This window comes from Erythrolamprus reginae, chromosome 2 (genome assembly GCF_031021105.1).
Source record: "Erythrolamprus reginae isolate rEryReg1 chromosome 2, rEryReg1.hap1, whole genome shotgun sequence".
Taxonomy (NCBI): Eukaryota; Metazoa; Chordata; class Lepidosauria; order Squamata; family Dipsadidae; genus Erythrolamprus; species Erythrolamprus reginae.
The window spans coordinates 2,105,045-2,118,694 of record NC_091951.1 but is presented as its reverse complement, the minus strand read 5'-3'; the positions used below and the strand labels follow the sequence as shown (position 1 = coordinate 2,118,694).

At 47.6% G+C, this 13,650-nt stretch overlaps 1 pseudogene; it reads right to left on the bottom strand.

Annotated features, from left to right (window-relative positions):
- Positions 1-4,474: 4,474 nt before the first annotated feature.
- On the bottom strand, positions 4,475-11,230 carry LOC139162949 (rano class II histocompatibility antigen, A beta chain-like; annotated as a pseudogene).
- Positions 11,231-13,650: the final 2,420 nt, after the last annotated feature.

Here is a 13,650-nt window from a genome sequence, read left to right as displayed (position 1 = left end):
CAATGTCGTTTGGCGGGACCCAGGGGAAGAGCCTTCTCTGTGGTGGCCCCAGCCCTCTGGAACCAATTCCCCCCAGAGATTAGAATTGCCCCCACCCTCCCTGCCTTTTGAAAGCTGCTTAAAATCCACCTCTGCCACCAGAGATACTCTTTCCCACTAGGCCTTTACAATTTTATGCATGGTATGTCTGTATGTATGATTGGTTTTTATATAATGGGTTTTTAACTGTTTTTAGTATTGGATTTTGTTATATACTGTTTTATTGCTGTTGTTAACCGCCCCGAGTCAGCGGAGAGGGGCAGCATACAAATCCAATAAGTAAGTAAGTAAGTAAGTAAGTAAGTAAGTAAGTAAGTAAGTAAGTAAGTAAGTAAATAAATAAATAAATAAATAAATAAATAAATAAATAAAATAAGTCACTTTTTAAAATGTTTGCATCTAAAAAAACAAAACAAAAAACCCATCTATCCAGTAAACCTACACACTGATTGACATCTGCTAGACATTTTCTTTTGTCTCTCTAGCCATAATAACATTCCACTCAAAAGAGTTTCTGTAATTATGACACTGGGTTGCTTCCCTCCCTCACAACCTTTTTTTATTTTTATTTTTTCATTTTAGGCTCTTTTGTTTGTTGAAACACGCAGGAAGCATTCAATGAAATGTTGTCTTTAGGTTTCACCAAAACATGGCTTCAATTCAGATTTTTTTTAAAACCCTGCTGTTCTGTTCGATAAAACTCCCTAATGTTAGGTTCCCAGGTCTATTTGACCCAGACCTCAAATTGATCATTTTGGGTACTTATATTTGGTCTTTTTGAAAGCCTTTTTCACTTGGAAACAAGTTTGAACATTTCTGCACACATTGAAATGAAAATTGAAATGAAAAATTTAATAATTATTGATTTATTTTTCTGATAAAATGCGCGTGCCCCCCCGTTTTTGTGAATTTCTTTTCAATTTATGGATAGTTTTGCTTGCAAAATGCGTTCTGTTTTACTAAACCCGATGTGGGATAGGAAGCTTGAACATTTCTGAACATAATGATATGAAAATTGAACTGAAAAAATTGATGCTTATTGGTTTGTTTTGCTGATGAAATGCGCCCCCCCTGTTTTTGTGAAATATTTTTCAATTTATGGATAGGTTTGCTTGCAAAATGCGTTCTATTTTACTAAAGTTGGTGTGGGATTGGTAGCTTGAACATTTCTGAACATAATGATCTGAAAATTGAATGGGAAAAATGGATGCATATTTGTTTAGTTTGCACATAAATGTCTCCCCCCCCCCATGTTCAATTATTTCAATTTATTTATTGTTAATTTCAAACTTACATACTTGTTTTTAGTAAAATGGAATTTTTTCATAAAAGTAGTTGTCTGGCTATCATGTGCTTGCTTTTCAAAAGGATATTCCAAATATTTCTAGCCAAATATATATAAAAAGTAAAAATACTGGCACACAGCAAGGCCGAGGGGGTGGGGGTGGCCCTTTTGTGGCCAAAATAAACAAATAAGAATCATTTTTTCCAGTTAATTTCTATTTTTCTTATGATCAGGAATGTTCAATTTAGTATATCAAAATTTTTGAGGGAAAAGTCCTTAGAGATTTGTAGCCTAAAAAAATATAAATTAACACGAATTTCAGAAAAAAATGGGGGAGGGAGCATTTTGGTCAAAATAAAACTATAAGCCTCACTTTTTTCAGTACAATTTTCATATCATTACGTTCAGAAATGTTCAAACATGTTTCCCAGTAAAAAAAATTTTCAAAAAGACCAAATTCAAGTACCCCAAAAAAATCATTTTGGTCCAGGTCGTATATGACCCGAAACAGACTCAACGTGATTTTTTTCTTTGCCCAGAAAAAAATTAGCCCCCACCCCCACAAATATTTTTATGATGATCAGCAATGTTAAATTGAGTAAATGAATGCCTAAGATATTAAAAATATTTTGGATTTGGAGCCTAAAAAAATATAAAGTGAAAATGGTTGCAAGCAACTGGGGGGGGGAGGCCTTATTTCTTATTTTAAAAAACTAATAAGCATCATTTCTTTCAGTTCATTTATATTTTTCTTATGTTCAGAAATGTTCAAACTACAACTTTAGTAAAACTGAACACATTTCGCAAGCTAAACTATAAATTGAAAAAAAACTTCACAAATAAAGGAGGGGTCTGCCTTTTATAATCAAAATAAAGCAATATGCATAATTTTTTTCAGTTCATTGTGTGCAGAAATTTTCAGAATAATTTCCAAGTGAAAAAAGTTTTCAAATTGACCAAACATAAGCACTTCAAATGAAGAGTTTTCGGTCCAGGTCAGGGTGACCCGGGAACAGTACAAGTGTGACTTTTTTTCAGCAAGAAAGAAACCCCCCACCCCCACCCCCAAAAAAAATTCTCATAGAGAGAACCCCTGAAATGATGAAAAGTCATGAAATTTCAAGGTTCAGATATGCAGGGAATTTTTTTTACAGGGTCTCAAACTTTGATTTCGGGTCTGTGCAAAGGAGTCCAAGGTCACTTAAGAAGATACAATGCCAAGAGACTCGGAGCAGGGGGGCCCAGTGGGAGCCACAGAGATGGGGGCACAGGGGTTTTTCTCTTCCGCTCTCCCAATGAAGGGAACCATCCAAGGAGGGAAGGCAGCACCTTGGAAGTCCAGCCTTGGGTTGTGTACGGAGCGACACTCACAAATTTGCATGCCGGTCGTGGATTGGCTAAGATACGACTGGCAAATTGAAAGCCTTGTCAAACCTCTGGCAAGTCTCCCTTTAAAAGAAGCCACTGCTTCGGAGGAGCCCAACGCTTCAGGCTGGGGAAGCGAAGCCCAAGCGCCTCTTCAGCTGTTGGGGCTTGCAGAAAGAAGAGCTGCTCTGTGTGTGTGTGTGTGTGTGTGTGTGTGTGAGTATTAGTGTGTGTGTGTGTGTAGTGTGGGTGTCAGGAAGAACTGAGAGAAAATCAAAATCTCGCAGGGGGAAACATGAAAAGAGCCCAGAAGTTCTGCTTTGATCAGGAGAGCGATGGACGTCCCACCAGAGTCTCTCTGGATCTGGGGCCCATTTTGTGTGACTGGGTGTGTGCAGACACACAATTGTGGGGCAGGTTTGAACACCTCCTCCTTCAGCTCAAGTGGGGACCCAGTTCTGTCCGTCTGAGGCCGGTGCTGGGCCAGGGGGGAATTTGACCCCTCAACCCCCTACCCCAGGGGAGTGGGAGGAGGGAGGAGAGGGAGGGGGAGGAAAGGGGAAAAGTGAGATGGGAACAAGATGGGAACAAGAGCAAGGAGGGAGGGAGGGGGAAAGCGAAGGAGCGAGGATGGAGAGGGGTCAAGGGAAATCAAGGGGGGAGAGGCAGCACTGCAGAATTCTAAAAATTTGGGCCCAACCAATGAAAGACACACTTTTGGAAGCATCGTCTGTCTCCAGGCAGAGGAGCCACCGAGGGGACATTTGGACGAGAATTTAGCCTTGTCCACCCGTTGAGCCCTTCCGAGGACCCTCGGGAGAGGGATGCAGGAGAGAAGGAAGGGGTCTTCCACTCAAGATGGCACTATGGAGCCCTCCTCCCTCCCCCCTGTGTCAAACATCTTCTGCTCCAGCAATGGCTTCTGATGGAAGGGAGGGGGACATTGGCTGACAAAATGGGGCAGGGCCCTCCAGTTGGGAAGAAGAGAAATGGCTCAAATGGCTGGGTGAACTTGACGGGGGTCTCGGGTGCCCCAACTGCCCCCCACAATTGCTGAGGGAGGACCGTCCCTGGTGGCCTTCTGCTCCTCAAAGGGGCCTTGAGGGGAAGCAGAGCAAGCGGGTCCAGCCCCTCCCCCTCCCTGGATCTGCCCCCCCTCCTCCCACATCAGTTCTGGCTTTGGACCCCAAGTAGCCGGGATGGTTGATGCAGAGGCAGCGGAGGGAGGGGCCTCCTGTGGGGGCAGGAAGAGGAGGAAGAGGAGGAAGAGGAGGAAGAAACAAAGGATTCCAGGGTTTTCCTACATCTGAAGTTTATTCTTTCACAGCAAAGCGAAGGGAAGGGAAGGGATTCGTAGGAAGCATAATGTAGGTGAAGCTGCTGTGGGTTCAAAGCCAGGAGACACGAGGGGGCTTGACTGGGGACAGTCTACATGGTCTCCACCCCTCCCTCACAGGAAAGAAAGTGGGGAGGGGTCTGTTCTCAGCAAGAGAAGGTCCACGCTGCCATTCTCCTCCTCCCCCCAACTTCCCACCTTCTGCCTCCATTTTTCAGAGTTTGCAAACAGGACAAAGAATCATCAGAGACCAAAGAAATAAAAATAAATCCTGTTGCATCGGAGAGCAGGTGTCGGCTGTTACAGTCAGAATTTAAGACAAATAAAACTCAGGGTCCTTTTCAAGGTTCAAAAGTGAATTTATCATAAACCAGAACTGAAAGCAGTCAAGGTTAAAGCAAAGAGTGGAGAAAAAGGTGCGATACCTGCGTAGATCAAAACCCCTTTTGACCCCCTCCCTCTGGAGATTGGCCAATCCCTAGTGTCCATGACCATCAGGTGGAGGCATCTTCCACCCACCTCACATTTATGGAATGTAACTTCTAACGGTCTCCTTCAGGTCACCTGGTTTCAAGGAAGAGGAAACTTATTCCACTTCACAGGGCCTCCTGCATCCTCTCCCCCCCATTACCCAAGACCCCTCCCCTTAACTATTGGCAACCAAGCGTAGAAATGATGCAGAATTATAGCGAAGGTTGACAGCAGGATTAATTCACGAGTGCTGCAGAAAAAGAGAAGGGGAAGAAAATCAGAATATAAGGAGAAACTTTTACTGCAAATAACATATTTTTCTTCCCTTTCAGCCCCCACAGGCAGAGAAAGACAGAGAGAGAATCCGCCCATTCCATGGAGCTAAAGGCTGTGATTCTTCATGTGAACTAGGAAGATGGTGCTAAGATGGGGGGGGCAGCAAAGGGGGGAGCCTGGGGTCACATGGCCAGAAATTGTGTGAATTGTCACAAGGAGAAGGGGGGGTGTCAGGAGGAACAGCCTGCCAAGGGTCTCCATGAGGTGCCAAGAAGGATCATCTGGGACCGGGGAGGTTGGGGTGCAATTCATGGAGAGGTTTTGGAGGGGGTCCATTCACTTAAGAAGGGGCATCTCAAAAGCTTAGCTCCACCTTCCATCTGAGGACGGATGGAGCTGTAGAAAGAGCAAACTCAGTGATAGAACAATACCTGAGAAGATGCTATGTTAATTATCAGCAGTTCAGCTGGGAAGATCTCCTGCCATTGGCTGAAGTGGCCTCCAATCCCACAGTGCATAGTAGTGTGGGACTCGCCCCTTTTAAAACAGCCACAGGGCTGGAATTTGTCCCCATGCCTGAACACCCCCAGGAACCTCCACCCACCCACAGTGAGCCTAACAGAATGGGTGGCTCGCTTCCAAAATGCTGGGGTGCTCCTTCCCCGAGGGAGGAAAGGGAAGGAATGGCCCCCCTCCTTCCCTTCCCTTTTGCATTTTCCCAAAACATGGAAAAATTATGGGAAAGATTTTAAGCATTTGTCTGTGTTTTTGTTTTTGATTGCAATACTTTTTCAGGTCTCTGTAAGGAAAAGCTGCATAAACTCCCAAAACTTTGCTGTATCCACATCAAAGAGATATTGTTCAGGCATCTTTTCTTTAAAGAAAGAAACAATTGAGAAATTAAACAAAAATATTGATAATTTAAAGGAGGGGCTGAAATGAGGGAGGAAGAGGAGAAACTCACCTGCAGGTGGTTGGATGGGAATTGCTGGAAGGAGAAAAAGAGCCAATCAGGACCCTTCATGGGCTGGAGGACTCAGAGGGACCCCCTCCCCATCAATAGCCCATAATAGGTTGCACGATCTTCCCTTAACAGCCCCTCCAAGAACAGAGGTTCCCCAAAATATTTCTCAAGGGGACCCTCTTGGCCACCCGCTAAGGTTGATGAGAGGCCTCCCCTAGATGGTCCCCTCCTCACAACCCTTCCTCCAGCCCCCCAGACTCACCTTTCTTGGCCTTCAGGTAGGAGAAGAGCCCCACAGCCAGGAAGGCCACTCCTATCACAGCCCCCATAATCCCCGTCCAGATTTTGGCCCTGGCAGAGCGGGAGGTACGGGGCTCTGGAGAAGGAGAAGGAGCCTCACCTGAGCAGGAGGATCAGGCCCACCTTCCCCCAGGAGGGTCCATTCTGGCTCCCACCATCACAGAGAGGGTCTCTCCCCCTTCTCAGGGCAGGGCAGGTTCCCGGAGGGGTGGGAGCGGAGGGACTTACCCCACTGGATGGTGATGGGGGCCTCCAGGCTGGCGTGCTCCACCTTTCAAGTGTAGACATCCCCCCGCTGGGGCTGGGTCTCCAGCATCACATGGAGCTGGTAGGTCCAGTCTCCGTTCTGGAGCTCCTCCCCAAAGGCCACGCCCTCCTTCTCTGGCTGGCCGTTCTTCAGCACTGGACCTCGATCTCCACGGGGTAAAAGCCCGTCATTGTGCAGAGGAGGATGGTGTTGGGGGAAGTCATGTCCATCTTGGTGGGGGAGATGGTGACCTTGGGCTTGGCTGGAGGGAGGGAGGAGAAGGAGGCACATGAGAGACACAGGAGGGCCCAGAACAGAAGACCAGTTGGTTGGTTCAGGCCAAGATCCCTTTTCACACCTGAAAAAAGTATTTTGTGTTTTGAGTCATCTTCCAAATAAATTGCAGCAAGAAATCAAAAGGGATCCTGAAAGGGGGGGAATAATAATGATGCTGATGCTGATTATTATTATTATTATTATTATTATTATTATTATTATTATTACTACTACTATTATTTATTAGATTTGTATGCTGCCCCTCTCCGAAGACCCTTTCCTAAATACTTTGTGTTTGGGATCAGTTGCAGTCTCCATAAAAGAATTCCCGAAAGAGGCAAGTCTGACAGGGATAAATGCTGGAAACGCCCAGAGGTGGAAGGGACCTTCTGCCAGATGTGGTGGACGTAGAAAGAAATAATGCAGGAGATGGAAAGGACAGACGTAGCATGAGTCGGATGATTCCTGGAATCTTGTTGAGGATGAAACCACACTTGTAATTTTGGTGTATTACCCCAACATTTGTTCATTTGTTTAGTAAATTTATCTATTTATTAAATTTATTTGCCAAAGTGACCACGACTGACCCAAAGCCTTATGAACACTCTCTGTACTGTGACTGCCAGATGCTCTTCAGGAATCCAGGAGAATCTCCAGAATTGCCAACTGGGTCCCTGGGACAATGCAACTCCACCCAGAACCCCGTTGGTTAAAGTCCCCCCATGTTGTTGCTCCATGGACCCAAAGCCCTTTGGTCTTGCCAGGGTCCAGCCGAAGCCTCTGATACCCCATTGATCCCCCCACAGCCTCAGAATCACCTGTATCCCCAGAGGTGGAGACGTAAACTGATAACATCAGCATATGGAGGAGACCTCCAGCCCTGGTGATGGACGGCCTCACCCAGCGGCTTCATGCAGATGTTGGGGAGGGGAGGAGAGAGGGTGGAGCCAAATTCCTCTACGCGGCCATGAAGATGATCAACCAAGATGGCAGAAAGAAAGCAAGAAGAAGGAAGAGAAGAAGAGAAGGATCCAGAAGGAATCTTTTGGAGAAAGGGAAATTGGGGGTAGTTGGAGGCTCAGGAGATCAGGTGGGTCCCAGGATCTCAGCAGGGCCTTGCAGGGGATCCCTCTTGATCTCCTTCAGCAATTGGATGGATTAATGGGGGGATTAGTGTGGATGAGCCCCCAAGAGGGTCCACAATTGACCCATTCCAGCCCAGAGTCCTTTGAAAACCATTTTGTTTCCTCTTGAGAGATTTTCTGATTCACTGTAAATTCTGTCCTGCTCGAGAACAACCACTTTTGAAATGGTGATCTGTCCTTCTAACCTGGGATCTGGTCAGATTACAGACCAATAACAACATTTCAGGGGTGGGTTGTTGCATTTTTCAGGCTGATCCCATTTGCATCTGGGGACCTTAAAGACCTTTGTGGAATTGCTAAAAAAAGAGAATCCAGTGGCTTCACAAAGTGAAAGTGGCCTTTCTTAAAAAAACAGGAAATGCAAATTGTGGATGAGGAAAAAAGTCTTTTAGCAAGAAAACAGAAGGATCAGATTTTAAATCTGTGGAAATTCAAAAGCTTCAATTTGGCATTTTTACATTTTTATTTTTATAGCCCATCCCAAACCTCCTTATTTTCAAGACTGCAGTGTGAAGATTTTGAGGTTCCAATCTGGCCAGAAGGGAGTTCGTGGAGAATTTAATTGGATGGGAAAAAAGATATTTTCTTTCTTTCTTTTTAAATACCTACAGAGGGACACAACTTTCTCCCTCCGCCCATCCAGGAATTCAATTTAATCGGCAAATAAGAGGCCTCTCAATTTAAAACAGCAGGAGTTCAAATTACATTTTATGTTCCCCTATCATATTTTTATTTATTTATTGTTATTTATTTGTTTTTTATTGATCAATTATTTATTAGATTATAGATTTATTGATTTATTATTGTTTATACTTTATTTATTGTAATTATTTAGTTTATTATTTATTCAATTCTTTATTTAGATTATTATTTTATTATTGATTTATTTTACTTTATTTTATTATTTTTATTTCATTTATTATTTTAAATTTAATTAATTTAAGTTATTTTATTATTTTTATTTCAGTTTCCATTTAATCAGCTTTATTTATGTATAGGTTTAATATGCTTATTTAATTTTATCCATTGATTTATTTTGCTAAGTTGCTTCTTTATTGGAGTGGAAATGACTCGGAATGAAGAAAAAAAAGGCAGAGAAAGGAGACCACAAGTGGCTTCCGTGGGTTCTCTTGGAAGATTCCTCTCAGAGGCCTGGATCCCCCTTGGAAAGAGAAGGGAAGGGGGGGCGGGGTCCCCTCCCCCAAAATCTCCCCCCTCCCCAGACTCACCTCTCCGGCCAATCGCATAATTGATCTGGAAAACCTCGTAGTTGTGCCGACAGAAGCGATCCACTTCGGCCTTCAAGTCCTGCAGGATGAGCTTGTCTCTGTTCCACCCGTCCGCAGCCACCTTCCCCAACTCCGTGACGGCCTCGAACTCCCCGCGGTCGCTGTCGCTGTCGAAGCGGGCGATCTCCTGCCGGTCGTAGAAGTATCTGTACAGGAACCTCACCCGCTGCGTCCCGTTGAGGAAGCGGCACGTCCTTCCACTGGAGCAGGAAATGGGCTGCAAAAGGGGGGAGGGGGAGGAGGAGGAAGGCCGTCAGGAGGGACCCCAGGGCCCATCCTTCCCAGCCTCCGGTAGAGGAGGAGGAGGGTCCCACAGAAAGAGGGGAGGGGACACTGGTGGGAGACGCCCCCTGGAGGAGGGAAAGGGAACCCTCTCAGCCCTAGAGAGGGAGGGAGACTTGTTGGGGGTGGGTCTGCCGAGGGGGAGGGGAGGAAGGTGGGGGGAAAGTCAGGCAGAAGCCCAACAGGTCCAGGAGATCGACTCTCTGCAGGGGAAGCTGGATCGAAAGCGGCCTGAAGGGTGGGGGAGGGGCTGGGAGAACTTTCGAGACTGGAGGGAAACTCATCTGCACCCCTCCCCCCCCTCTCTTCCATGGGGGGGAGGGGGCACAAGGAGGACATCTAGACTGAAACATAGAAACATAGAAGTCTGACGGCAGAAAAAGACCTCATGGTCCATCTAGTCTGCCCTTATACTATTTTCTGTATTTTATCTTAGGATGGATATATGTTTATCCCAGGCATGTTTAAATTCAGTTACTGTGGATTTATCTACCACATCTGCTGGAAGTTTGTTCCAAGGATCTACTACTCTTTCAGTAAAATAATATTTTCTCATGTTGCTTTTGATCTTTCCCCCAACTAACTTCAGATTGTGTCCCCTTGTTCTTGTGTTCACTTTCCTATTAAAAACACTTCCCTCCTGGACCTTATTTAACCCTTTAATATATTTAAATGTTTCGATCATGTCCCCCCTTTTCCTTCTGTCCTCCAGACTATACAGATTGAGTTCATTAAGTCTTTCCTGATACGTTTTATGCTTAAGACCTTCCACCATTCTTGTAGCCCGTCTTTGGACCCGTTCAATTTTGTCAATATCTTTTTGTAGGTGAGGTCTCCAGAACTGAACACAGTATTCCAAATGTGGTCTCACCAGCATTCTATATAGTGGGATCATAATCTCCCTCTTCCTGCTTGTTATACCTCTAGCTATGCAGCCAAGCATCCCACTTGCTTTCCCTACCGCCTGACTGCACTGTTCACCCATTTTGAGACTGTCAGAAATCACTACCCCTAAATCCTTTTCTTTTGAAGTATTTGCCAACACTGAACTGCCAATACAATACTCAGATTGAGGATTCCTTTTCCCCAAGTGCATTATTTTACATTTGGAAACATTAAACTGCAGTTTCCATTGCTTAGACCATTTATCTAGTAAAGCTAAATCATTTACCATATTACAGACGCCTCCAGGAATATCAACCCTATTGCACACTTGACTGACCCTCCAGGAGTCTCCCTGCCCTTCATCCTCCACCTTCCATGGGTCGCCCCAACATTTCTTCTATCCCCCCGAAACCTTAGTCCACCTTTGAGGCTCCACCAGCTTCCCCTCCCCCCCAAAGACCCCCTGAAGCCCCTCCGAAGTGCCTCTCAAAGGGAGGCAGTGTGGGAGGAGCCACTCAGAGCCCCCCCAGATCCTCCTCCCTCCCTTTCCCCCTCCCTTCTAGCTTCCCATAGAGCAGTGGGGTGTTATGCGGGGGGGGGGGTTCTTGGCCTCCTCCCCGAATTCATGGTCCCTCCCAGAAGGGACCGAACCTCCCCTCTTGCCTGATCCCCAAAGCCTCAATGTTGAGATTCAGAAGAAAAACGTTTTGGAAAAAGTCAAAATGCCTCAGTTTCCCTCTTTCGCTTTCCCTTCTCTTCCTCTTTCCCTGCAGCCCCCTCCGACCCAGACGCTGGGGGGGCGAGGGAGGGCCCCGGCTGCGACTCCCCCCTCGGCTACACTCGCGGAACGGGGGTCCCTCTCCATCCTCCTGGGGGTGGATTTGTGGGGAGGAAGGGAAGGAGACCACGCAGAGATCTAGGCTGTCGGAAGCTCTGGAGACCCATAAGCTTTCCCCCCTCCACCCCCGCCCAGCCCCCTCCTTACCGGGGCTCTCCTTCCCCCCTTCGCTTCCGGAGATCCGGGCCAGCGCCCCCACCAGCAGCACCAGGGCGACCCCCACCAAAGCCATGGATGAGGCGGCTCCACCAGCGCTCGACTGAGAGAGGAGAGAGACGCGGAGGCTCCCAACCCCAGAGGCGGAATCGTGGGGTCTGGATTGGGGGGAGGGGTTTTCCTCCGACTTCGGCATTGGGCGTGTCCAGAAGGAGCAAGAGGACCAATGGGAATTCTCCCTTCTGCAGCGTCATCGGTCTCCGGGTAGAGTATCCCTTGACTTTGCCCGATACAGGAGATAGTCCGAAGCCCAGAGAGGAGTGGAGGGAGGGGGAGGGGGACGTGCTCAGTCTTGGGGTGTGGGCTGTATTCTAGGGGGCTCCTTCATGCCGGCTCCATAATCCTCCCCCACTCTCCCTTTCTCTGGGCGCATGGAGAGGCGGACTGGATGCCCTTTGAGTCCCCCCAGTGCCCAGAGGGCGCCCAGGCTGGAGCTGCGGAGACTCCCGAAAGGCCGAGGGCATCCGAAGCTGGAAGGATCCGTCTGGGCTCCCCCCACTCGCTCAGCCTGGAAGGAGGGTGCCCCCCGCAGCTGCCCCGAGTGACAAGGGGGGAGGCGCCGCCCCATGGATGGCTGGAACTTGGGGGTCACAGCCTCCCCCCACCCCGAAGGGAAGCCAGGAAAACCCTCCGCTGGTAATTCGGCCAGGAGGAGAAGGAGAGGATCTGCGGGGATCCCTCCTCACCCAGCCGGATCCTCTCCCCAGGCCCTCCCCCTCTTCAGAGGGGAATCTCCGGAGGGATCTGGTGGCTTTCCCAGAGAAAACGGCGCTTCCCTTCCTGGAAACACGCGTCTCCCTCGCTCATAACGTCTGGACGAAGCGTCTCAACCCCGGTCGTGTAGGAATCTCCCTTTTTCTTCCGGTGGGCCGGGGGGATCCCCCTTGTCCTGCCAAAGCAGATCCCGGGATGCAGTCTGGCCACTTCTCCCCCGCTTCTCGCTTCTTTCCTGGGAGAACTTCCCCCCCTTCGCCACCAGGCACAACCCTCGCCCCTTTCAGCAGAGAAAGACCCCGAGGGACATTGGGGGAGGAATTTCGCCCTTGGATCCCGCAGATCTCGAGGGGAATCGGGGGGCGGTGATTCTTTCCCTCGGATTAGAAGGGCGGAAAAGAGAAAATGAAAGTGGGAAGGAAACGGGGAAGGGAAAGAAAGTGGGGGATGAAAGGGAAAAAGAGAGGAAGGAAACTTTCTCCCCGCAGAATAAAATGGAAAGTGAAATTGCAGCCTCGGTTTTTGTTTCTTCTCTGTGTAAATACTCACAACAGCCACTTCACGGAATCCGCCCTCTGAGTCCCGCTTTGTGTCGGGAAGGAGGCGGATTCTTCCTTCCGGCCGTTGCGTCTTTGCCCGGAAACTCCGCATTTTGACCTCGAGGATCCAGAGAGAAAAGGGGGATTTTATGGGTGGAGAAATCAGCCCCGGGACTCCCGAGAATCAACCCTCCCACATGACCCTTCGCTCCTCTGGGTGTCCAGTGAAGGCAAAATATTTGGACAAAAGGAGAATAAAAAAAATCCTTATTCACGGATCCGAGCAGATTTTCTTCCTTGGAAAAGGCTTCAATATTATTTAGGAAGGAAGGAAGGAAGGAAGGAAGGAAGGAAGGAAGGAAGGAAGGAAGGAAGGAAGGAAGGAAGGAAGGAAGGAAGGAAGGGTGGGTGGACAGTATATCAAACCAAACAATACAATTATAATTTAAAAAAAGAACCAGGAATTTTATTATTATCATTATTCCCCATTATATTGAAGGATTATATGAATCAAATTATTATTGGCTATTTGCTTTTATTGTGAATGGGTTTTGCTACCATATAATTGTTGCTGAGGAAACCAACATCTGCTGCTTGTTTCTGATGTGACAGACGGCTAGAAATCATTTGTTGTGAATTGAGCTTTGTTAATTGGCTCCAGCTTATATGATTGTTTCCTGTCGGAAATTAGAACTAACATCTCCTCCAATGGACCCAGCGGTGGATCCTCTGCCTGGAGACAGTTTTCCACCCTGCTCTACTTGGGCAGCCTTTCTCCCCTCCTGACCCAGGACTGGGGTGGGGGTCGCTCCCGGGGGAGGAATGGAAAGAGGAGCTTGGAGACCCCCAATCACCCCCCTTGCACCCTGAGCCTCAGGAAGGTGAGAAAGTCTAAAGGGCTCCTGAATTTAAAGGTGGGGGCAAGGACCAAGGAAGGTGAGACCCCCCCTTGTGCTCCCCCCGTTTATCATTTCTGCTCCACTCTAACCTTCCCACGAGGTCTTCCAAACAGCAGGAACTGAGCAAGGGGGGAGGGGGGAGAGTCCCAGGGAGATCAGACAAGGCTAAAAGAGGAATGGGAAGTGGATCTTTGGAAGGAAGCGAGTTCGAGGAGGCCCTGAAACTTCCCCCTCCTTGTCTTGGAGCAGTTTCAGCCTATACAATAACCCAGATGCCTCCTGGT